Source organism: Neovison vison, chromosome 11, assembly GCF_020171115.1.
Source record: "Neovison vison isolate M4711 chromosome 11, ASM_NN_V1, whole genome shotgun sequence".
NCBI lineage: Eukaryota > Metazoa > Chordata > Mammalia > Carnivora > Mustelidae > Neogale > Neogale vison.
This window is the reverse complement of record NC_058101.1, coordinates 215,095,427-215,120,731: the sequence shown is the minus strand read 5'-3', so window position 1 is coordinate 215,120,731 and position 25,305 is coordinate 215,095,427. Positions and strand designations below refer to the sequence as shown.

Here is a 25,305-nt window from a genome sequence, read left to right as displayed (position 1 = left end):
GTAGAGGCAGCCAGAGGCCTGTGGCGGGAAATGGGCCAATTCCTTCCCTCTCCCCTCCCAGGCTGGCTCCCTCCCTTTCTCCCTACCTGGGTAAATCTCCTTTTGCCTGGGAGGAATGGTAATGGCGGTGGCAGCGGCGGAGGGCCGCTGAGGAGGAGCTGCCAGGGCTGCTGCACTCAGAGCCGCCAGCCTCCAGCGGGAGCGACGGCGCCCCCTGCTGCCGCAGCCTCCCCCAGCCCCAGGATCTCCATTTTAGCAGCGCGGGCCTCCCTCCGCCCTGGGTAGCCACGGAAACTTGTCGTCGCCAGCCCCCTCTAGGCCCCAGCCCTCCCTCCCCTTCCACCCTCTCAGCTAAAAGCAGGTACCTGGTAGGGCTCTCCTTATCGCACAAGGACAAGGGTGGGCTCTACCCCCGCATGCCCCCCTCCCAAATGCCAAAGTGGTGCCACTGGAAGGAAAATGCCATCCACGAAGTCCTCACAAACCGGCCCCCCTCCCTTCTGGGGGACAGTCCTCAGCCCTACCTCTGCCCTTCCTCAGTTGCCGGCCCTCGGGCTCCCGCTGCCGTCGCTTGCGCAGCCCCCGCCGCCGCTCCGCCGCTCCGCCGCTCCGCCGCTCCGCCGCCGCCATCTGCGTTGCTGCCATCTGCGCCACAGCCGCCCCTGGAGTTGCCAACACCGCTTGTGCAGCCAAAGCTGTCTGCGCAGACGCCGCCGTTTGCTCCACCGCTGCTACCGCTGCAGACGCCGGCGCCGCCGCCGCCGCTGGAGCCCTGAACGCCCAAGCGGTTGCCGCTTGTGCAGTCCAGCTGTCTGCGCCAATACCGCTTGAACCGCCGACGCCATCGTCTGTGTGGCCGCCCCTTCCGCAGACAACACTGCCTGCGCCGCCGCCGATGCCGCTTGCTCCGTTGAAACCACCTCCATCTACACCGCCGCTTGCGACGCCGAAGCCGCTGTCTGCACTGTCGCTGCTACGGACGCTGCTGAAGCCGTGGCTGTCTGCACCGCCGCCGTTTTCTGCGCCGAGGTCGCTTGCACCGTTGACGCCGTCCTCGGCGCCATGGGTGGTTTCGCCGTTGGCGTCCTCTGAGCCGTCACCGACACCGCTTGTGCCGCCGCTAAAGCCGCTGCCACTGCTATCCCCGCCGTCGCCGCCGCTTATGCCGCTGCCGCCACTGCTTGAGCCCTGGACACCTTCGGAGCCGAAGCCGCTTATGCAGCTGAAGGTATCTGCCCCTACGCCTCTTGGCGCCCTCAACGCAGCTGTCTGCGGCCACTGCTTACGCCGCAGGGGCGCTTGCGCCTCTGACGCCACCGCTTCCGCCGCCGCCACTGTCTGCGCCGCCAGCGCCATCAGCCTCCGTAGCGGGCACGGCGCAGTCGGGGCATCCCTGGGCGGCTTAACCGGTGTCTGAGGCGGTGCAGAGGGCGTTGACCGGACAAGAGGCGGCGGCGCAGGTGGCGGCGTCGCCAGACAAGCGGGAAGGGCGTCGGTGGCGCAAGCGGCCCAGGCTGCACAAGCGGCGTGGGGATTCAAGTGGCGACGGCGGCTCAGACGGCGGCGGCGAAGCGGCGGTGGCGGCGCTGATGGTAGCGGTGGAGGCAGAGTCGGCGGCGGCAGCGGTAACAGCGGAGGTCCAGACAGCGGCGTCAGCGGCACAGGCGTTGGCGGTGCAAATGGCGGTAGCTTTGGTGGCAGCGGCCTTGTCGGCGGCGGCGCCGGCGGAAGCGGCGGTGGCGCAGACAATGGCGTCGGCGGTTCAGTCGGACTCTGGGCAGAAAGTGGTGGCGGTGCAGGCGTCGGTCGCTTTGGTGGTGGCGGCATTGTCGGTTGCGGAAGCGGCGGCAGCACAGACGACGGTGGGGTCGGTGGAAGCGACATTGGCGCAGAGTTGGACTGCACAAGCGGCAACCGCTTGGGCGTCCACGGCTCCAGGAGCGGCAGCAGCGGCGTCCGCGGCGGTAGCAGCGGTGGTGCAGACAGCGGCATTGGCGCAGACTGCGTTGGCTGCACAAGCGGTGTTGGCGACTCAAGCGGCGGATCCGGCACAGATGGCAGCAACGCAGATGCCGGAGGGGGCTGCGGAAGAGGCGGCAGCGGCAGCTCCAGGGAGGCCCAGCAACTGAGGAAGGGCAGAGGTAGGGCTGAGGACTGGCGCGGAGAAGGGAGGGGGGCAGATTTGGGAGGAATTCCTGGATGGCATTTCTCCTTCCAGTGGCGCCACTTTGGGCTTCGGGGTGGGCGGGCGGGGGTACAGCCAACCCTTGTCCTTGCGCGATAAGAAGAGCCCGATCAGGTACCTGCTCTGAGCTGAGAGGGTGGAAGGGGAGGGAGGGTTGGTAGCAAGAAGGGGCTGGCGACGACAAGTCTCCGTGGCTCCTCCAGGGCTGAGGGAGGCCCGCGATGCTAAAATGGAGATTCTCGGCGATGGGGGAGGATGCGGCGGCAGTGGGCCAGGTCGCTCCTGCTCAGGCCTGGCTGCTCTGGTGCAGCAGCCCTGGCGCCTGCTACTCAGCAGCCGTCCGCCGCTGCCACCGCATTGGCCATTCCTCCCAGGCAAAGGGAGATTTACCCTGGTGTGGAGGGAGGGAGGGAGCCAGCTTGGGAGGGGAGAGGGAAGGAGCCGGCCCACTCTCTGCCACTGGCCTCTGGCTGCCTCTGCGTGCCCCATCTGATCCAAACAGCATCTCCTCTGCGATACCCCCCCCCCAAAGCCCCACACTGCAGTCCTCAAGTCCGCCCGCTCCCCGCGCCCACCGCGTCCTCTCTTGGGCCGCTGCCATCTCTGCCGCCTGTTAGAGGTAGCAGGGTCTGGGCCCTGAGGTTGTGGGGTGCCCTTGGGGGCACCCCGTGCACTCCCTGGTCCCTGTTTGGGTCCCTGGAAAGGGTGGGTGTTTGGTCTCAGAGCCAAGTTTGCAGCACTGGATGCCTGGGAAGTTGCAAGGGCTCACCAGTGCCTGTGTTTTGCTGTTTCTTCTCCTTTTTAACTGGATTCCTGTCTCTTCCCTCCCCTTTCCCCCACTTCTCACTCCTCAGAAGGCCAGAATGACCAGAGAACCTGCTGTAGAGAAAGGCTTTTGGGGTTTGAGCATCTGCACCTTCAGAAGCTGCGCTGAAGCCTTCATAGGCAGCCTCTGCCTTGTGAGGGAAGGCACCTCCACCAGGTATTAGAAGATCTGGGATAGCTTTGGTGGGAGGACTTGTGTTGCTTAAGGTGTGGGAGAGTGTGGAGGGCTCTCCTTGAGGTCCTCTTTCCAACTTGTTGAGGATGGCTTTTTTGTATTTTCAGGTGGTTGATGTGTGGTTTTGGTTGTGTGTATTTCGTGTTGGGTGCAAAGGGGTCCTTTTCACCGCATGACTTGTGGGAGGACATTTGTCCAAGTTTTTGTCTCATTTCTAATGGGCTGGATTGGTTTGCCACTTGTATCCATTGGGTTATTGGTATGGATGGGCTCAAAAAGAGAGGAAGCAGGGATTTTTCTGTGTATTGGAGGAGTTTACACGTTTTCTTTTGACCATGTGTAGAATGATTTTAATTTGCCTGTCCTGAATTACGTTTTCTTCTCCTGAGCGATTTGGTGGTGGAGGTACAGTTATGCTGGTTGTTGTGCTTTTCCTGTCACTTCTGCCATGGTTCTTGACTTCCGTTGCTGGGGAGCTGTTGTGCATGTTCGTGAATTTGGTGTACGTGGAGTCATCCAGTTGGATGCACTCCTGGGCCTGCCTTACGGAGAGTCATCCGTGTTTGTGTGTGTGGTTGTGAGTTTACCAGTGCTGCTGTTTCATCCTCACACTATTTTAGAGCTCCACTCTGCGTGTAGACCCTTAGACATCCTAGAAATAGGATAGCTCCTTGGTGCCTTTTAATTACCTGCATCCTTGAACACAGGTGTCTTCTTTCAGCTCTAGTGTAAGGATCAAGCCTGGTGTGTGGAACTTTTCTACAGCCCATAAACGGAGAAAGCTTTTGCCTCCTCAGTTGTAGAGTTCTATCAGTCACCGCTCTTTCAAGTCATTGGTGAAGTGGATAGAAAATGCCTGCTTTCAGGGAACCAAACGGATGTTGAAAAGGTGAGACAAAACGGTCTTCAGTGGTGGGAGGCACACCCATGGAATAAATGAGTCCATGGGAGAGATAGTTAGTCTCTGTGGGTACATTGGGAAAGGCCTTACTGAATCTGGGATTTATGATTCTTGGAGGTCGTTTGTTGGGCAGGCCGATACAAGTTAGTTGTTTGTTCCCTCCTCCATCCTTTTTCAGCTCTTAGTTCACTTCATAGGTCATCCACAACTTTCCACTTCACCCCACAGGCTGGTAACTACCATTTACTGTATAATAACCATCACCAGCCTTATGCGTCCAGGCCCAAGGCAAGCAAATCCAACTCTCTCTGCTTGGTCAAATTAAATTACGTGGCAGTTTTCATTGCCTTTTTATTTTCTTTTTTTAAAAGATTTTACTTATTTATTTGACAGAGATCACAAGTAGACAGGCAGGCAGAGAGAGATAGAGGAGGAAGCAGGCTCCCTGCCAAGCAGAGAACCAGATGTGGGGCTGGATCCCAGGTCCCTGGGATCATGCCCTGAACCAAAGGCAGAGGTTTTAAGCCACTGATCCACCCAGGTGCCCCTCTCATTGCCTTTGAAATAATGTTCAAATGCCATGCATCACGAGGGGCTCCTGATTCAGTTCTTTTGTGTTCCTTTAGGATTTCTTCAAGCAGACTGCCACCAATCCAGATGTGCCCTCCACATATAGGGGTCTGTGTTTACTTCCAACTGCTTGTGTCTTGGGCTGGGACCATGGGACCTCATTTCCATACCTTCACACCTTCTCTTCCTCTGGATTTTCTCTGAAATGCTTTCCCTTGCTTCTTTGTCCTGCCTCACTACCATTTGGACTCCTAGATGTCTCAGGAAGCCTTTTCATCACTCCAGTGAGGTGTAGCTCATCTTTGCAACACTCCAATTGTATTTTTATTGGTATGCCTCACCCTCCAAATCATGTACAATTCATTTAACACTTGAACAGAAGTTTTATTGGATCACCTATTACATTTTACCATTTTTGAGGGTAGGACCTTTTAAAAACAAAACAAAACAACCTAATGATTTTGAGAGAGGGAGGGAGGGTGGGGACAGAGAGAGAGAAAGTTTTAAGCAGTTTTCATGCAGACTCTGAGCCCCACATGAGGCTCCATCTGATGTCCCTGAGATCCTGAGCATCTGACCCTTAACTGATTTGAGCCACACAGGTGCCCCCTGAGGGCAGGACCTCTCTTTTCACATCTTTATTTTTCTAAACTGTGTAGTACAGTGCCTGGCAGTGACAGGGCTTCAGGAAAAGTGTATAGAATAGATGAAGGTGAGTTTTAGTTGGAACCCGCCTCAAACTGTTCCATCCATTTGAAAGTTTTATATAATAAATAAGCTTTCATACTAGGGCTTGAATCCTGTGTCTGTAATGATACTAGGATAGGGGAAAGTTGTCTTTATGAAGTGTGTCCTTAAAAGTAATATACCTGTTTTTCTCATTTTGTTTATCTCACCAGGGGCTGGAAATTAAACCCAGAACTTGAGTCTTGGATGCTGTAGGCAGTGCCTTGAAAGAGCTTCCTGGAACGGTGTGGAGCTTCAGAGCATGAGCACATTGACCTGAGCAACAACTAGATGATTCCTAATCCTTTTTGGGTGTCCATTTGGTTATTTACGTGGCCAAGAAAGTCTTAAAAGTCTGCTGAGGAAGTGCAGATCCATCACGCGCAAAATCGGTTTTGAGGAACTAGATGGGTGTGCACGTGACCTGGTGTCTAAAGGCAGTTTAAGCATGGGAACAGAACATGTTGGGTATCAATGGAGTGGTTATGCTGTCCATCGTGTAAGTTGTCTTGTGCTCATATACCTATAAGTTGGAAGTTGTACACAGAGTATATTCTGTTGAGGACTGTGGATTAATTCTATTAAATGGAAGTCTTGACCATTCACTCCACGTATTGAGCTTTAATTTCAGTTCTATGCAGTGATTGACTGTTGTGTCCAAGAAGAATTGTCAGTAAAGACACTGCAAGAAAACTGCAGTGTTAGTCAGAAATCAGGAATAGTGGAGATCATAAGGTAAACAAGGGAAATTTTAATTTTTCAACAGGATTAGATCATGCTCTCCTTTCCCTCCCTTTCTCAGTTTAGAAAAACTATTTAAATAATCCTTTGGTTGAGAGAAGAAACTGGTAGAAGGGATATGTTAAAAAAAATCTTACTTAAAACTTCATATTAAGAGCATTTGCAATACATTTTAAGATGAAGTTGCTTTTGCGGGGAACAGGTAATTAAAAGGGATGTAGAATGCCAGTATTATCAGTCAGTATTGGATCTTCAAATCTATCGAGTACTTGGTGGTTAGTCAGGGAGAAAATAAACCTGATGACTGCTTTCTGAGAAGAGATGAGATTTCCTATGTACGGTAGAAGGTTTATACACTGTTCATTCTTTTCTAGAAGTAAAAGTTGTCGAATATCACTTAATTATAGTTTTCGAGGTGCTGTTTAATATGCTAGTTCATTGAATTTTGAAAGTGCTATAGGTTGTAGTTCCGTGTAGGATTGGGGGTATCAGGCAGTGTATGATACAAAACTAATTGAGTCTCTGGTTTGAAAGACATAAGTTCTGACCTGTTGGTTCTCTGTGGTTCATTTTGGGTTTTTCTTCTCTAAGGAAATTTTTTGTGATCACTTCATATTTTTAGGGATTCCTTTTTGTAGGAAATAAAGCTAACCTCCAGTTTCCAGTTTTCTTTCTGTTTCGTTTTATTTTGTTTTGCTTTGGGGGAGAATGAAAATATGTCTCTGGATTCTTAGTATCTGTGGCGTGATTAACTTTGCCAAAGTCTTTCATGAAGAGAAAAAGTATGGAAGGCAATCCAGATTTAATGTCTTTCTACTAAATTTGTTTAATGTTGTGGTGCTCCAACTTTCCTGTGTATCGGAATCTGCTGGAATGCTTGTTGAAACACATTGCTTGATTTCTGGCTCTACCCACCACCTTCCGGGTTTTTTTTTTTTTTTTTTTTATGAAGTAGGTCTGGGTGGGGCCTGTGAATTTGCATTTATTTATTAGAAGTTACTAGGTGATGTTAGTGCTGCTAGTGCTGGTCTAAAGAGAACTATTGGGAACTATTGGTTAGATGACCTTAAATGCGAAAGAGAGGCCAGCCATGTTTCTTAATGAAACTGGAGATAGTTTTGATGTTACAGAAAATTGATGTTTTGGTATTTCACAGGGAATTTAAGAGAAGTGATATCCATTCACGTTTTAATTAATTTATTAATTAATTAAAATGATTTTATTTGTCGGGGGAGGTGGGGGAGAATGAGGAAGCACAAGCAAGGAGAGCAGCAGGCAGAGGCAGAAGCAGGCTCCCTGCTAAGTGGGAAGCCCCATGGGGGATTTGATCACAGGACCCTGGGATCATGACCGGAGCTGAATTCAGTTGCTTAAGTGCCTGAGCCACCAAGGCATCCCTACATTCATTTTTTTCACTTAGAGCTGGAATTAGGTGCGATTTCTTAATAAAGACATTGTGTGTAGTACAAGAGCACTTAATCAATTGGGGAACCATATCCACTAAATTTTTATCGTCCACATTGAAAAGTCAGATATTGTCTTGGGCTATTAATATGTGTGTTGGATTTCAGATCCATGTAGTTTTAAAGGCTATTTCTTTGTAATGTATGTTAGAGCCGAGTTTGATAGGTTCTTGAACTAACTTTTCAATAGAATGTTGGCCAAAGAATATGAATAGATAGTTAAAGAATGACAAATCAAGTCCAGAAACATGAGAAATATATAACTTCTATTACTTCAATACAAAACAACATTGTTGGCAAGTCAGATTTTAAAGACTACAAAAATCTTAGTGCATCTTGTAAGAAGTGGACATTGTAACAGCCTTGGTGGCTAAGATAAGCTGCTTTGATTTTCTGAAGGCCAGTTGGTAGCAATTCCTTTAAAAATATTTTTAGCTTGTGACCCAGCATTTGCACTAGGAATTAGTGTTCTCTGCATATACATTTTCTGTGTAAATTCATTTGTTACATCATTATTACAACAAAAAATAGCTGCCTGGCCAATGCACTCACTAAATGTTGGTAGTATGCTTCATGAGGGGCAGGTCTTTTGCTAAGACCACAAGGGTCTGTGGCCCAAAAAGTGGAGTTTGATAGTAATTCTTGCTGCAAATTAAAAACAAACAAACAAAACTGTCTACATAGAGGTCAGGGAATTGATGCAAAACTGTGTAATAGTTACAAATATTTTGCAGGTCTTAATAATGTCAGCTTTACTTTTCGTATGGTAAAACTGGAAATAACCCAAATGTCCTTCAGTACATGAGTGGCACATCCATACCAGATGGAATACTTCTCAGCAATTAAGAAGGAACAAACTCTGGATGCATGCAGCAACTAGTGTGGATTTCAAGGGCATGATGTTGAGTGGAAAAAGCCAATCTGTACAGGTGACACACTGTAGGCAGCCATTCACGTTTTTGTTATCACAAAGTTAGATTAGCAGTCACCAAAGGGTTAGGGCTGATGAGGCTAATTAATTAATTAATTAAGGTTGATTAAATTAACCTTAATTAATAATTAATTAATTAATTAAATTTAACAATAAATAAATGATTTTATTTTTTGGAGGAGGTGGGGGAGAATGAGGAAGCACAAGCAGAGAGAGCAGCAGGCAGAGGTAGAAGCAGGCTCCCTGCTAAGCGGGAAGCCCCATGTGGGATTTGATCCCAGAACTCTGGGATCATGACGGGAGCTGAATTCAGTTGCTTAAGTGAATTCAGTTCCGGTTGTGACTGGAAAGGGGTACTGAGAGGGAATGTTTTTGTGTTGATGAAATCTGATCTTGATTGTGGTGGTTGTTACCTGAATCGACACTTGTGAGTAGGTGACCTAAAATGGTACACATGCGTCCCGATGTCAGTTTCCTGGTTTTGATGTCCTGTAATCCAGAGGATGCAACCCTGTCTGGGAAATGGGGTGGAAATTATATGGGACTTCATACTGTTTTTGCAACACCCTGTGAATCTGTAATTATTTCAAAGTAAAATGTGAAGTTTTAGAAAGAATATCTAATAAAAGGAAGTGTTCACAGTATTAGAATAAAACAAGTTTCAAAGTGATAAAAGTATGATCCCACTTTAATATTTCATATCACTTAATACATTTACCTGGAAGTAATGAGTGATCAAAATATTCTGAGCAGTAGCATGGTGGATTCTTTTGGATTCTTTTGTGAGTGTGTGTATACTTCTCTATAACGTCAATAGTTTAGATGAGCTGGTATCACTTTTGTCGTTTGAAAAACTGTATTCATAATAAGTTCCAAAAATCTAATTCTGGAATGTTGAAATTTAAATAACAGTTACATTGAGATTGTAAATTTTTGTTTATATTGGTTACACCAAGTTAGCATTTAAATAGCGCTTAGCTGAGATTGGAGAGTATATTTATCCTCTAAAACGTGTTGTGTATGTAAATTTAAAGCTGTTTTTTTTTTTTGCTCTTGGTATGACAAATGTCCTGTTTGATGTTCTGACTCCACAGTGTTGCCCAATGTAAGTATATACATTGCAGGCCACATGAAACTTCAAGCTTCATTAACCACATTGAGAAAGTAAAAAGCAGGCAAAATGATTATTTTTAAAGATTCTATTTATTTTTTTGTCAGAGAGCAAGAGCAGGAGCAAGAGCTCGAGCAGATGTGCTCTCAAGCCAGAGAGCCCCTGTGGGCACATGCACAATCCAGGGGGAGGGGCTGGCAGAGGAGGCCGACCAGGCAGAAATGAGAAGCAGGCTCCCTGGTAATCAAAGAGCTGGATGTGGAATTTGATTCCAGGACTCTGAGATGACAACCTGAGCTCAAGCTTAATTAACTGAGCCACCCAGGTGTCCTTTGTTGAAATCAATTTTAAGAAATTTAGACCCCCTACCCCTCACCAGGACCCTGTGAGCACTTTAACAATTCCTTTGGAAACTTTATCTCTAAACCTCCCAGATAGTGTTGACGATCATTCCCAAGCATATGGCCTACTGATAGACATGTAAAGGGTCTCACAAAAAGGTTTTACTACTAGTAGTGAATAACCTTTCCCCCAAAAAATAACTGGCCCCTCAAGGTCCTAGAAACCTTGCTTCCAAAATTCCTTAGAGACTGACACCATCCCTAATCCCTTTGCCATCTTACAAGTATATAATAGACCACTCCTGAGAACCCCAGGGCAGCATCTTTTCCTGCCCACAGGTCCTGTCACCATACTTTAATAAATCACCATTTTGCACCAGAGAGGCCTCAAGAATCCTTTCTTGGTACTGAGCTCCAGACCTCACCCCACTAAACCTCACATATGTTCTAGAAGTTCATCATTTGGCGTCCAACTGGGGCTGTGAGTCTTTACATTTGGACTCTGAGCTTTGGTGCAAAGTTGGTGAGTCCGTTCTCGCTCCTTCCTTTACTCTCACTTCAGGGCTTTTCAAGGAGTATGGTCTTATTGGAACACTTGCATGTCAGTTGCTCAGGCTTTAATCCTCTAGCCCGTGGCTAATCCACAGGGAAGAAAACATCAGATTTTTGGCTGGAAGTTAGTACGCTGGCCGGAATGGTAATAAGACCCAGAAACTTGATGTCGTCTCTTTATTCCTGTTCTTACATAAAGATGGCTTTCTTGGGCACGGGACAGCCACCTAAGTCACCAGGAAGGACCGCTGCCATTCTTAAGACTCCCATGTGAGGTTTCTTCCTGAATGATCTAATGTGATCTCCTCCACATGCCTGGCCTAGCCACTTCCTGCCATGGGACCTCCACTGGGAGATGGCCAAAAGCAGTACCCGATTGAATTAAAACGCAACCGTGGATTGTTTCCTAGTGAAGTGGGCGGTAAGGACCCTATGTGTTGGAATGTCACATAGACCATGATGGGTTTCAGTCTTTATTGTTTCACGTCAGTGTCTTCTCCAAACTACTTAAAGCTATGAAATTGGGTAATTTCCCCTTGACAAACATTTTTTTTTTTTTTGTTTCCCATGGGTTAAAAATGGCAGGGCAGCCCCACAACTTCTAGAGTATAGGATGGCACAATATCCTAGTCTATTCACCGGGCACCCATCTGTAGCCTAGGATGCGATGGGGAAGAAGAGGGACGCCGGCACCCCTCCAGGGCCTTTTATGGCAGGAATGCCTTCCCGAGAAGGTAGAGTGGAGATCAATAGAGAGGTCTTGAGGGACGCCTTCTTGAGGGCGGCTTTTGACATATGGGCAGCTCTGACATATCCTGTGTGGGACGCCACCCAGGCATCAGGGGGGATTCGGTAATGGACCTTCTTTCCTTTTCTGGGAGCATGGTTTCAGTAGGCTTCTTCAGTCCCAAGGACTCTACCGTGGGATTTCTTTGAACCCACTGGAAATAATTTGGATTGCAGAACTTAGGAGAGGAATGAGCTCCTGTAACACTGCATGGCCTCAGTGGGATCTATCAGTTAGATCTCCTGTACAGGAAACAGGGTGAATAAACCTAGGGTGCCTTCATTGTTTATGCCTAAGCCATCATTGCTCTACACCAGGACCCCGACCTAAGGGCGTTTTGCAGAATGTGTTTTCCTGAACGAGTGAGCTAGTCAACTCCCTCCTGACATATTGGGTGATAATTACGTAAATAAGCCTTCTAGTAAACCCAGGTTGCTAGGTCACCCCTGGGAAAGGGGACTCTGATTTTCCCTCTGTTTCTCCTCATAGATGTGGGGGCTTCTCCCTTACTCATCTCTGAGTTAATGGCTATAACTGGAGCCAACTGGGGTTAGTCTAATTCGAGATGGAGACTTTGAGGAATATTACCAGGCAGCTGCCAAAGCTCCCTTTGTTTCAAGGAAATTCCCTTTCTTCTTTGGCCTGACATGGACTGCTTAACCCCTCCTTCCTGGCGGGAAAATATTGCTTCTGCTCCTCTGTTGGAGTTGTCCTTTTAACCATTGATGGTACTCTAAGGTTTGCTCTTCCAGACTAAGGAAACTTTTTTCTTAAGAGGTCCTTGACTTACAGCAATGTAAAAATATTTATTTGTAAATAAAACATTCACCTTTTCTCTCTATCTGAACCCTCTAAAACTCAAAAGGTCTCAGTAAGTATTTTCCTCCATGGCAATCAGTCATTTGAGTAAGTTCAATAAGAATCTGTTCTCCTTGTAATAGAACCATGGGAAACATGGGTTATTTTACCAAGGCTTTGACTGGAATGCCCTATCTGAGAAAGACAAAAAGAACAACTCAGATATGACCAGACAGCTTTAAGGAACTAAGGTTGCCATTTTGAAACCTGGAGCCATAAAGCCCCTTGGAACTGTTGGCCCAATACCTGGCTTACAGTGTTCCCAGCAGCCTCACCAGGTGAGTAAAGAATGTCACTTCCTGGCAGGTGCTGGAACCTCGGGATACCCTTGGGGACCTCAAGAAGAGGAATTCACCCAAATCGACAGGTATTGCAGGCATGTCTGATGGCAAGTACATGGCTTGGCTTCTGGCCTGGAGAGGCTATAACAAGTTCAACCTAGAAATTAATTACAAGAAGTTCCAGTACAGCAGATTCTAAAAGATCTATATGATCACTCACTGTTCTTGCTGAGCTTATGTAAATAATTAGGCCACATTTGTTAAAACTGGACTTGTTTTTCAAGTAAACTAGTGCTGATTTGGCTATCTCTGGAAATGAGGGTTATTTTAGAGAGAAAGATTATGTTTTAATAATACCTTTATGAAGGTTACATTCTAGATTGGATTGTCTTTAAATGTTTGTTTACCTAAGCTAAACAATTTGAGGTGAACTTCAGAAAAGTTGCACAATAGCTCATTCAGAGGATCTTCTTGCATTTTTATTCTGGGGGGGTTATAACAAGAGCCCATGGCACTTGGTTAAACAACTGGAAAATAGAATTGATTCCCAAACAATTGTGTAACTTAACTATCACCTTGACTATTGTACTTCTCTATAGAGCATAACTGTTCAGATGTTACTGATCTTGCTTACTGTATTTGGCCAGATTTAAGATGCCCCTGTATAAAATACAAATTATAGTTGGTTTACTGATGACAGTAGTTTTCATGAAAAGAGTAAGAAAATCTAGGTGTGCCATAGTGCCCACTAGCACTTTGCAATTGCCAAAGCCTTAAAAAGTTAAATATTTCCTGCATTCAGCCTGGCATCCACAATCTTCTGGAAAGGTAGAAAAAACTAATCATACTTTAAAATGTCATATTACTAAGCTTAGTCTATAAACCTAGGAAAATTGAATTACTCTCCCATCAATAGGACTTCTCACGATGAGAACTACTCCAAAACAACCTCTAGGACTCAGCCCTTTTGACTTATTACATAATAATATTATATAATAATGATTATTATTATTATGTAGTAATGAGTTATTATATATATGTATATCAAATATCTCTTTCCATAGATCTGTTATTAGATGAAGATTATAATGCCTTATTAAATACTCACTAGAGGCTGGTTTAACTTATAAGATACTCAATGAAGATACTAATCATGTACTCCCCAAACCCGATTTAATTATAGCTGAAAACCCACCCCATATAAATCTTAGAGACATGGTTTATTTAAAAAAAAAAAATGGAAGTCACATACAACAGAAAGCCTACATCCAAAATGGAAATGTCCATATCGGGTCATACTCCCCATGCGTACTCCCACTGCGGGAAAGCTAGATAGACACTCTTCCTGGGTGCATATATCTAGAGTAAAACCCTAACCTCCTTCACAGGGACCCAGTGAGCAAATGAATGTGCCTTCTTACTCCTGTGAGCCCATAGAAGACCTCAAACTTCTCTTCAAGCCAAAATGAAGGTTGTAATTCTCTTTATCTTTTTTTCACCTATCTTAACTGACAGTTCCTTTCTACAGTGGGCACAGCCTTATACTGAACTACATAATCAGTTTGTTGGATATGTGGAATTTTGCCTATGTCAAGTACATCCAGGTTACCCTGGTGTGTTTTGCCTTTACAGTACACTGATTGGCATTCTCTGCAGGATTATATTTCAGATATAATATATGGAGACAGTATGTACCAGGATAACACTATCACTAATCCAGATGTTTCTTCCTGGCCCATCCTCATTGAAACATGGAATTCACCAGGACCCCATGACCAAGCTTTTTCATACTCTCAAACTATTAAAGTCCTAACTGACCTTACAAGCCCACAAATTAATACCCACCAACTAGGGCCTAAGCCTAAGCTACAAAACCCTCCTCATCGCTATACCAAGGATGGCATATATCAAATTTGGGATACATATTTGTGGTTCCTACCCACCATTGGACAGCTCAGTCAAAAGGCAGTTTTAGGCCAGGACCAAAGAAATCGTACATATGATACATGGGCAAAATGCACACAACATCTGGGACGGCTATCATTAGAAATGCGTTCTGAAATAATAGTACTCCAGGCTACTGGCAGGTTTGCTACTGATTGAGTAAGGTGACCTGGCATTAGATGGACAGCCCCAGATGGAACTCACTGAATATGTGGAACTAACCTATGGCCCTGGCTTCCTCCAGGGTGGATAGGTCGCTGCACCTTAGGATTTGCCTGGATTCATGAGCATGATACTATAATCATCACTACTCCAGCTAATCTCCCAGTTTAAAGCATAGATGGACATGATCTGTTTTTAAGTGGTATGATCACTTCACATCCATTTTTGCTCCATCTGTGGGACTAGAGGATTTCATTTGGCATGTAGAAGTCCTTAATAAATATACTGCAAAGGCACTCAGTGATTCACTAAATAGCATCTCCTTACTTACTATCAAAGTCTCACAGATGCGCAAGGCAGTCCTACAAAACAAGATGGCCTTAGATGTCCTGACAGCAGCATAGGGTGACACATGTGCAATTATCAAAGCAGAATGTTCTGTGTACATCCCAGAATATCACAGAAATCTCACAGGACTAATAAAAGATAAGAATACCCAGATTGAGGCTCTGCAGGTTCATTCTCTCGCTCTTCTCTCTCTCTCTCTCTCTCTCTCTCTTTCTCAGTGATTGGTTAAGGTCCTGGTTCAAAGGAGGACTGTGGACAACAGTTAAATATCTCCTTTTTGGCGTTCTCATCCTTTCGGCCTTGATAATCTTAAAGTGTTGCCTTTTTCAGTGTTTCTCTGCTTGGTGCCGAGCTCCATTGCTGCAATGACTTCATGACGACAGATGATACTTACCATGCACAGAGACACTTCCTCACTGTCAGCCCTGGATTCAGCTGCCTCCCTCTTTTGTAACTTCCCTACACGTTCCTCAACTGATCAATGTTGACCCAAGTAGGTAGGGACAACTCTACACCCCTATTCAGCAGGAAGAAGTTACAGAAGATGAGACCTTCCATCTTCAACTACCTTAAAGATTTAAGGGTCAACATAGTTCATGGGGGAATGATGTGGGAAACAGAGGCAGAAGAAGAATTATTAAATTTTCTTACCTACTGACAAGCCCTTAAAACAGGCAGAGTGACCCTCCTCTAGGGACTCAACTACCCCCACCTTAAGGCTTTGCTAAGGGCAAAAGGCAATCCTAGCCTGACTGACCCCTACCCCCAATCAGGATCCTATAAGTCTACTTTAACAATTCCTTTGGAAACTTTATATCTAAACCTCCAAGATAGTGTTGACAAACTTTCCCAAGCATATGGCCCACTGGTAGACATCGAAAGGGTCTCACATAAAGGTTTAATTACTGGTCATGAATAACCTTTTCCCCAAAACAATAACTAGCCTCTCAAGGTCCTAGAAACTTGCTTCCAAAATTCCATAGAGACTGACACCATCCCCAACTTATTCCCTCCCCAACTTATAAGTACATAATAGACCACTCCTGATAACCCCAGGGCCTCTCTTCTTGTCTACCGAGCCTGTAAATGTACAAAGAACACCTCAGCATTCTTTATGAAGAACTCATTTCTGATTTTGGTGAATATTAGCAGCATGAAATTCTGCAATTAGAGTGATTTTTTTTTCTTTATTGAACATTTGTGAGGATTGTGGAATGTGGCTGTCCAGACTAAGTGAAATTCAATGTAATGATGTTTCATAGATTTTTTTTTTTCTCAGTGGTTTAGGGTGTCTTTAAAGTATCAGTATACACAGTGTCTGTTTATTGCCATTACTTTGTGGATAAAAGCTTTAAAAATATCACATTGAAGGATATTATGTATGTGTAGACACATATGCAGGTTGGGATTTTAAACCCTGGGTTGCAGTTAATTGAAGTTCGCTGAAATTCATGGAACTGATTGACTTCTTGGTTCCTCCAGTTATACTGTGATTTATGTCAGTTTTGGCAGTTTCTAATGCAATAATGAAATATCTTGATGCCAAATTACTTGTCTAAAGTTTATTGAAAATAATTGATTGGTAATGTCTCACTCCTTCACCCCCAGGATATGTCAGTAGCTACTTATACATTTCCAAATCTCTGAATAGGAAGGTTTTCTCTGTTAAAACTTGTTGGCAAGAGTATGTGTAGTTGGGGATGCCGGGTGGGTCAGTCAGTTAAGCGGATGCCTTTTGCTCAGGTCATGATCCCAGGGTGCTAGGATTAAGTCCCTCATCGGGCTACTTGTTAGGCGGGGAGCCTTCTTCTCTCTCTCCCTTTGCCTGCCACCCTGCCTGCTTGTGCTCTCTCTCTCTCTCAAATAAATAAAATCTTTAAGAAAAAGTATGTACAGTGGAAATCTCCTTATTTAAGTTATAATTAAGCTTTATATGTTCAAATCCTTCACTAATAATCCTTCATTTATGGACTTAAATATATTTGTCTTCTCTTTCCCAGTCTAAGAACTTAAACTCATCACAGACTGACCAGATGACTAGACGCAGTAATCCTCCTATTTACAGATCTTTAAGATAAGAGTTTTCTGTCAAAATACCTACTGTGGAAGGTGTACTCCCTACATAATCGTGTACTACAGCCCTACGGGTCATCATAGTCTTTGCTGTTTAATTAAAAGAAAGACTCAGTGCTTTGCTTCTTCTTTTTCTTTCTTTCTTTCTTTCTTTCTTTTTTTTTGGAAAGTGTATTACTGAAATAGTTAATACTGTGTGATGCCCCAAGGTAACGTTTGGTTTTGTTAAAACAGGTGTACATTTGCACTTTTTCATGCTTAGTGTTTATTGAATGTCCATTATTGAGGGAGTAATCGGAACAACAGACCGAGAAGGAGCTTCGTTGGGTAACAGGAAGAAGAGTGGGACACCTTATCAAGTCTTCATCTGTAACCTACACTCGCCCTAATACGAATGCTGATAAGGGCCACCACTTAACCTGCATTTAATAAATAGGCACTATATTAAGCCTATTTCATGGATTGTCTCATTTAATCCTTTTAAGGGTGTGATACTTCGCTCCATTTGGCAGGTAACAAAATGAGCCTTAGAGTTTACATTTCCAGCTGGGTCTATATTGTACTATTGCACTTGACTCAGATCTTTTCCAACTTCACGTTTGTATTGTTTTTAATAAGGTTTTTTCCTGAAAAGGGTATTACCATCACTACAACCACCAGTCTGTACGCATCATTAGACACCCACTGTAGCAGTCTGATGCCAAATTCTGTTGTTTGATTCCTCCTGTATTCCTGTCACTACCACCTTAATTTAAGTCCTCATTCTTTAATTTTTCAGTTCAGTGTGAACTTCATTAATTGCAAATCTCTACAGTACAGACCTACACCTGGACTCTTGGAGTAGCTTTGCTCAGCCAGGTGTCCAGTGATCTCTGTAGGAAACATAGAGCTCATGTAGCTTGTCTGACTAGAATTCTTGGTTGCTGCCTAATGGCTGCCTGATTGCCTGAGGAGGTATTGCCTTTTTTCCTTGAAGGTCCTGTGAGGCCTGTTCACGGTCTGGCTCTGTCCTACCTACCAGCTCATCTTTGCCACTTCTTACCATGCGCCTTCGGGTTAAACTTGTGTTCCTCAGCATGTTCTCTCATGTCCCTGTGTTTCCTGAAGACTTTCCACTTCTTAGTTTTACTTGGTAAAAGCCACTTTTAGATGTAAGACCTAGCTCTTGTAAACTCTTTTGGGAAACCTCTTGATTCCTTTTTTTCTGTGGTCACTGAAGAAGTATGTTTATTTCATTTTGTGGTGGAATTTCCTTTTTACATTTTTTTTACCCCAGATTTAAATTGGAAGCCCACATGGCCAAGGATTGTGCCTCTGACACATTGTTAAATCTTCTGAGGCAAGGTCCTAATGTGCTACAGCATTTGTACTCTTAGGTATAATTTTAAAGTGTAATCCATTCTCCCAATCTCGAGTTTTAATATGTTTCCTTTTAAAAACAATGTCCTTTCAGACTGAAGTGGCGGGGGGGTGGGAGGTTGGGGTACCAGGTGGTGGGTATTATAGAGGGCACAGCTTGCATGGAGCACTGGGTGTGGTGAAAAAATAATGAATACTGTTTTTCTGAAAATAAATAAATTGGGAAAAAAAATAAATAAAAAAAAATAAAAACAATGTCCTATATTGGCCAGTTTTTTTTTTTCTGCAAATAGGGTATGTCTATTAAAATTATTAAAAGGCACTTGGAGGGGGCACCTGGATGGCTCAGTGGGTTGAGCCGCTGCCTTCGGCTCAGGTCATGATCTCAGGGTCCTGGGATCGTGTTCTGCATCGGGCTCTCTGCTCAGCAGGGGGCCTGCTTCCCTCCCTTTCTCTCTCTCTCTGCCTGCCTCTCTTCCTACTCCATCTGTCAAATGAATAATTAAAATCTTAAGAAAAAAAACTTAAAAAAAAGCACTTGGGGGCGCCTGGGTGGCTCAGTGGGTTGAGCCTCTGCCTTCAGCTCAGGTCATGATCTCAGGGTCCTGTGATCGAGTCCCCACATCAGGCTCACTGCTCGGCGGGGAGCCTGATTCCCCCCGCTCTCTCTCTCTCTGCCTCTCTGCCTATCTGTGATCCTTGTCTATCAAATAAATAAATAAATTAAAAAAAAAAGCACTTGGCAAATGACTTAGATATACTGCCAATATTCGTTTACTTCCTCTCTTTAGTTTTTAATTTTACTCTTTGTATAGCCCCTCTTTAAAATTTTGTTTGTTTCTATTTAATTTCATTTCAGTGTAACAGATTTCATTGTTTATGCACCACACCCAGTGCTCCATGCAATACCTGCCCTCCATAATACCCACCACCAGGCTCCCCCAACCTCCCACCACCCCACCCCTTCAAAACCCTCAGATTGCTTTTCAGAGTCCATAGTCTCTCACAGTTCATCTCCCCCTCCAATTTCCCTCAACTCCCTTCTCCTCTCCATCTCCCCCATGTCCTCCATCTTACTTGTTATGCTCCACAAATAAGTGAAACCATATGATAATTGACTCTCTCTGCTTGACTTATTTCACTCAGCATAATCTCTTCTCTTTCATGTTGATACAAATGTTGGGTATTCGTCCTTTCTGAAGGAGGTAAAATACTCCATAGTATGTATGGACCACATCTTCCTCATCCATTCATCCATTGAAGGGCATCTTGGTTCTTTCCAGTTTGGCGACCATGGCCATTGCAGCTATTAACATTGGGGTAGAGATGGCCCTTCTTTTCACGACATCTGTATCTTTGAGGTAAATACTCAGTAGTGCAATTGCAGGGCCACAGGGAAGTTCTGTTTTTAATTTCTTGAGGAATCTCCACACTGTTCTCCAAATTGGCTGCACCAACTTGCATTCCGTCCAACAGTGTAAGAGGGTTCCCCTTTCTCCACATCCTCTCCAACTCACGTTGTTTCCTGACTTGCTAATTTTGGCCATTGTAACTGGTGTAAGGTAGTATCTCAATGTGGTTTTAATTGGAATCTCCCTGATGATGAACATTTTTTCATGTGTCTGATAGCCATTTGTATGTCTTCATTGGAGAAGTGTCTTTTCATGTGTTCTGCCCATTTTTTGACATGATTATATGTTTTGTGTGTATTGAGTTTGAGAAGTTCTTTATAGATCCTGGACATCAGCCTTTTGTCTGTATAGTCATTTGCAAATATCTTCTCCCATTCTGTGGGTTGCCTTTGTTTTGTTGACTGTTTCCTTTCTTGTGCAGAAGCTTTTGATATTTGACATGGATTACTTCATGCAGATAAAATTGTGTTTCTTTTTTGTAAATATGGTAGTCTTTGCCTCTTTAAAGAGACCATTTTTGGTTATGATTATTGATATGATTTGTTTTAAATCTGTCTTGCTATTTGTTCTCTGTATTTCCAGCCCATCTTCTTTACTCTTTTCTTCTACTGTCTTTGGCTTAGTTGAATTGGTTTTTGTTTTGTTTTTGTTTTAAATCCAGTTTATATCATTTCTTCTTAGCTATAACTCTCTAGATTTAGTTGTTTGTTTAGTATACCTCTTTAGTATGTATCTAAAGTTATCTTCCAGATTTTTCCATATCCAGCTGACCCCTGAACAGCTTGGGGATTAGGGATGTCAGCCCCATATAGAGTTGAAATCCCAATATAACTGATAAGTCCCCCAGAACTTACATACTTCCAGCCTACTGTTTACAGGAACACTTACCAATCACATAAGCAGTTAACGTATTATGTATGCTGTCTATATTTTACAGTGTATAATGTGGTGAATTACGTTAGAGAAAAGAAAATACTAAGAAAATCACAAGGAAGAGAAATACATGTACAGTATTTTTCATACCATGTATTTTTTTGAAAAGAAATTCAACTGTAATTGAACCCACGTAGTTCAAACCATGTTGTACAAGGTTCATCTGTAGTAGGAGAGTACAGGTATGCTGCCACTTTCCTGTAACTAGCCTTTCTGCTGATAGTGCTGTTGTAATCCTCTGTAAAAGAATTTTTTATATATTCACTCATCTTTTAATATAAAAGAAGAAATCTTCCTTTTTTTCTACATACGTACCAGTTCTGGTGCTCTCCATTCCTTTGTGTAGAGCCAGATTTCCATGGGGAATGTTTTCATTCTGCCTGAAGGACCTCCTGTAACATTCTTTTTTTTTTAAGGCTTTATTTATTTATTTTACACAGAGAGAGATCACAAGTTGGCAGAGAGACAGGAAGAGAGAGTGGGGGAGGCAGGCTCCCTGCTGATCAGAGAGCCCGATGCAGGAGTCCATCCCAGGACCCTGAGATCATGCCCTGAGCCGAAGTCAGGAGTTAACCCTCTGAGCCACCCAGGTGCCCCTTCCTGTAACATTCTTATAGTTTGGGTCTGCCAGTGATTGATTCTTCTGTTTATTTCTCAGCTTTTATTTTGCTTTTTTTTTTTTTTTGCTTTTTTTCTGATAAGAGCTTTTTGAGGATACAACGCATAAATAATACGGTTCATCTAGTTAAAGTGTGCAGTTCATTGGTCTTGAGTGTATTGGCAGATTTATGAGCTGTGGCCTCATTTCATCCCCCGTAAAAGGAATCCCCTGGTTTTTCCTTGTCACTGTTCAGGGTGCCCCCACTCCCAGTGCACACAGCCATCCCCAGTCCTAGGGAACCCCTGATAAACCCTCTCTCTATAGATTCGGGGTTCTGGGTATTCTGTATAAATGGAATCAGATGACATATGATCTCTTGTGACTGGGTCTTTTCACTACCATCATGTTTCTAAGGCTCACCTTGGAAACATGTATGTTGTAGCATGTATCAGTACCTACTCCTGTTAATAGCCAGATGATATTCCGTTGTATAGGTAAACCACCTTTTGGCTATGAATGAATAATGCTGCCATGAACGTGAGTGTACACGTTTTTGTATGGATCCATGTTTTAATTTCTCTGGGATTTAGGCTTAGACTTGGAATCACTGGGACAAATGGTAACTCTTTAACCTTTTGAAGTGTAGGCTGTTTCCCAAAGTGGCTGCACCATTTCATATTGCCAACGGTGTATGAGGCTTCCAGTTTCTGTCCTTGTTTTGAAAGATGTTTTCAGTGGGTATAGAATTCTGGGTTCAGTTTCTTTCTTTCAGTACCTTTAAGGCGGTGTTCCATTGTTTTCTGGGTTTCATTTTTTCAGATGAATAATCTGCTGCCATCTCCCACCCCCTTTATTCCTTGTCTACAAGGTGTGTCTTAGTTCCTTCTAAGATTTCTCTTTATCCCTGGCTTTTAGCAATTTATGATGGTCCTTGGTGTTGTGTTCTACATGTTTCTTGTGCTTAGGGTTTGTTGAGCAGCACTGTGCTTTCTACTTAAAGCCTGTAGGCTGTTGGGAAATAAATAAGGAAAATTTTTATAAAATGAACTAATGTTCAATCTACATTCATAATGACTATAGTTGCAGCTGGCCCAATTCAATTCTTTGAATTACCCTGGGTACTGTTTTTCCTCCATGAAAAAAGTGCTTTACAATGGACCTTAGAGATCATGTTATCCAGTCATTACATCAGGTATCCAGTGAGCTTAAGTGACTGGCCCCAAGTCACGAAACAGGCTAGTAGTAGTAGAACCTGGACTAGACTTCTGGACTAGTTTTGTCCTCTTCTGCCAAGTCATATCACCTTTATGACAGACCAAGCATTAGGAAGATGATAAGAGGCATTCCTCTGTAATCTGCAGTATGAGTGCTATTATGCCTTAGATTTTATGGTTTCGTTACATTGAAGATTCAGAACTGTGGTAGGCACGTGTGTATTTCATAACGAAATAAGAACTGTTTCTTCTCAATTTCCAGCTCTCATTTTTCTCTGTAGAAAGCACTTCCGTGAAATACTCCCCGTTACAGTCTGAACTATCTTAGACTTCCAAGACTTGGGTGTTGTCATAGGAAGCCCTGTGATTTGGTTTGCACAACAGGGAAATTTGATACAAGGGGATTCAGGGTGTGAATTATCTTTCTCTTGATTTGTCTGTGGACCTAATGTCTCCCAGTGGGAGAGATGTATGAATGTGGGTGGTGATTTGTTGTTGCCATCACATGCATAAAACTCCCTAAGATTTCCTTTGTTTTTTGACGCCTTTCCTTTGATTATTCTTCTCGGATGATTTTCTTCATAGATGATTGTGGAGCTCTCTGTAGTACTTTGGCAGAGGTGGAATGCTTTACATGCTTTTGTCCTTTTTGAAGTTTATGAGATTAGCTCTACAAAACATGCATTGGAAGTACTAGATTGTCTCGTCATATGGAACATCTGGTTGTCTTGGAGTTGAAGGTTGATCAGCATGGTTATATGAGGCTTTCAGAAGTACATTTAGAAGTACATGATGAGGAGGAGGAGTCAAGATGGCGGAGAAGTAGCAGACTGAGACTACTTCAGCTAGCAGGAGGTCAGCTAGAGAGCTTATCTAAAGATTGCAAACACCTGCAAATCCATTGGCAGATCGAAGAGAAGAAGAACAGCAATTCTAGAAACAGAAAAACAACCACTTTCTGAAAGGTAGGACTGGCGGAGAAGTGAATCCAAAGCGACAGGAAGATGACCCCGGGGGAAGGGGCCGGCTCCCGGCAAGCGGTGGAGCAACGGAGCACAAAATCAGGACTTTTAAAAGTCTGTTCCGCTGAGGGACATCGCTCCGGAGGCTAAACCGGGGCGAAGCCCACGCGGGGTCGGCGTGACCTCAGGTCCCGCAGGGTCACAGAAGGATCGCGGTTGTCTGAGTGTTGTGGAGCTTGCGGATATTGGAACGGGAAAGCCGGCTACAGAGACAGAGCCGACAGTAAGCTCACAGCTCAGTGTTGCCTTGAACCGGTTGCAGGCACGGTGAGCTCGGAGCGCGGCCAGAGGTTAGGCCGACGCGAGTTACTAGGAGCTGTTCTCTGAGGGTGCACTGGGGAGTGGGGCCCCGGGCTCTCGGCTCCTCTGGGCTGGAGACCAGGAGGCCGCCATTTGTATTCCCATCCTCCAGAACTCTACAGAAAGCACTCAGGGAACAAAAGCTCCTGAAAGCAAAGCCGAGCGGATCACTCAGCCCGGTCCCTGGTAAGGGCGGTGCAATTCCGCCTGGGGCAAAAACACTTGAGAATCACTACAACAGGCCCCTCCCCCAGAAGATCAACAAGAAATCCAGGCAAGACCAAGTTCACCTACCAAGGAGTGCAGTTGCAATACCAAGGAGAGGGCAGCAGAACTCCAGAGGAGGAGAAAACAAACCACGGAACTCATGGCTTTCTCCCTGTGATTTTTTAGTCTTGCAGTTAATTTAATTTTTCTCTTTTTCATTTTTTTTCTCTTCTTCTGCTAAAATTTTTTTAACTTTTACCCTTTTCTTTTTTAACGTTTTTTAACTAGTTTATCTATCTATCTATCTATCTATATATATATGTATTTTTCTTCTTTTTACTTTGCTTTATTCGTTTTCTTTTTTTTAATTCTTTTTTTTCTTTCTTTATTTTTGAACCTCTTTTTATCCCCAAATCAGAAGAGATCCCAATCTCTTCAATCTTTTTTTAAATTCTTTTTTAAATTCTTGATTGAATTTTTAATTCAATCACTTTTTTTTAATTCTTTTTTTTCTTTCTTTCTTTTTGAACCTCTTTTTATCCCCAAATCAGAAGAGATGCCAATCAGAAGAGATTGGGAGATCCCAATCAGAGGAGATCCCAATCAGAGGAGATCCCTCACCCAATCGTGTGGGGGGAGAAATCCCCCCTCACCATTTGGGATCTCTTCTGATTTGGTTAAAGCGTATTTTCCTGGGATTGTTGCCACCCTTTTAGTATTTTACTTGCTCCTTCATAAACTCTTAGCTGGACAAAATGACAAGGCAGAAAAATTCACAACAAAAAAAAGAACAAGAGGCAGTACCGAAGGCTAGGGACCTAATCAATACAGACATTGGTAATATGTCAGATCTAGAGTTCAAAATGACAATTCTCCAGGTTCTAGCCGGGCTTGAAAAAGGCATGGAAGATATTAGAGAAACCCTCTCCAGAGATATAAAAGCCCTTTCTGGAGAAATAAAAGAACTAATATCTAACCAAGTTGAAATCAAAAAAGCTATTAATGAGGTTCAATCAAAAATGGAGGCTCTCACTGCTAGGATAAATGAGGTAGAATAAAGAATTAACGATCTTGAAGACCAAATGACAGAGAATAAAGAAGCTGAGCAAAAGAGGGACAAACAGCTACTGGACCATGAGGGGAGAATTTGAGAGATAAGTGACACCATAAGACGAAACAACATTAGAATTATTGGGATTCCAGAAGAAGAAGAAAGAGAGAGGGGAGCAGAAGGTATACTGGAGAGAATTATTGGGGAGAATTTCCCCAATATGGCAAAGGGA

The 25,305-nt window shown here is 44.1% G+C and overlaps 1 long non-coding RNA gene and 1 other non-coding gene across 2 annotated transcripts; both read left to right on the top strand.

Moving 5' to 3' along the window:
* Positions 1-2,055: 2,055 nt before the first annotated feature.
* Positions 2,056-5,606, top strand: LOC122890067. Its single transcript, XR_006381037.1, has 4 exons — positions 2,056-2,141; positions 3,040-3,167; positions 3,907-4,074; positions 5,556-5,606. It is a non-coding gene; the product is annotated as an uncharacterized LOC122890067 (long non-coding RNA).
* Positions 5,607-8,089: 2,483 nt separating this feature from the next.
* On the top strand, positions 8,090-8,239 carry LOC122890784. The gene has a single exon (XR_006381206.1). It is a non-coding gene; the product is annotated as a small nucleolar RNA SNORA62/SNORA6 family (small nucleolar RNA).
* Positions 8,240-25,305: the final 17,066 nt, after the last annotated feature.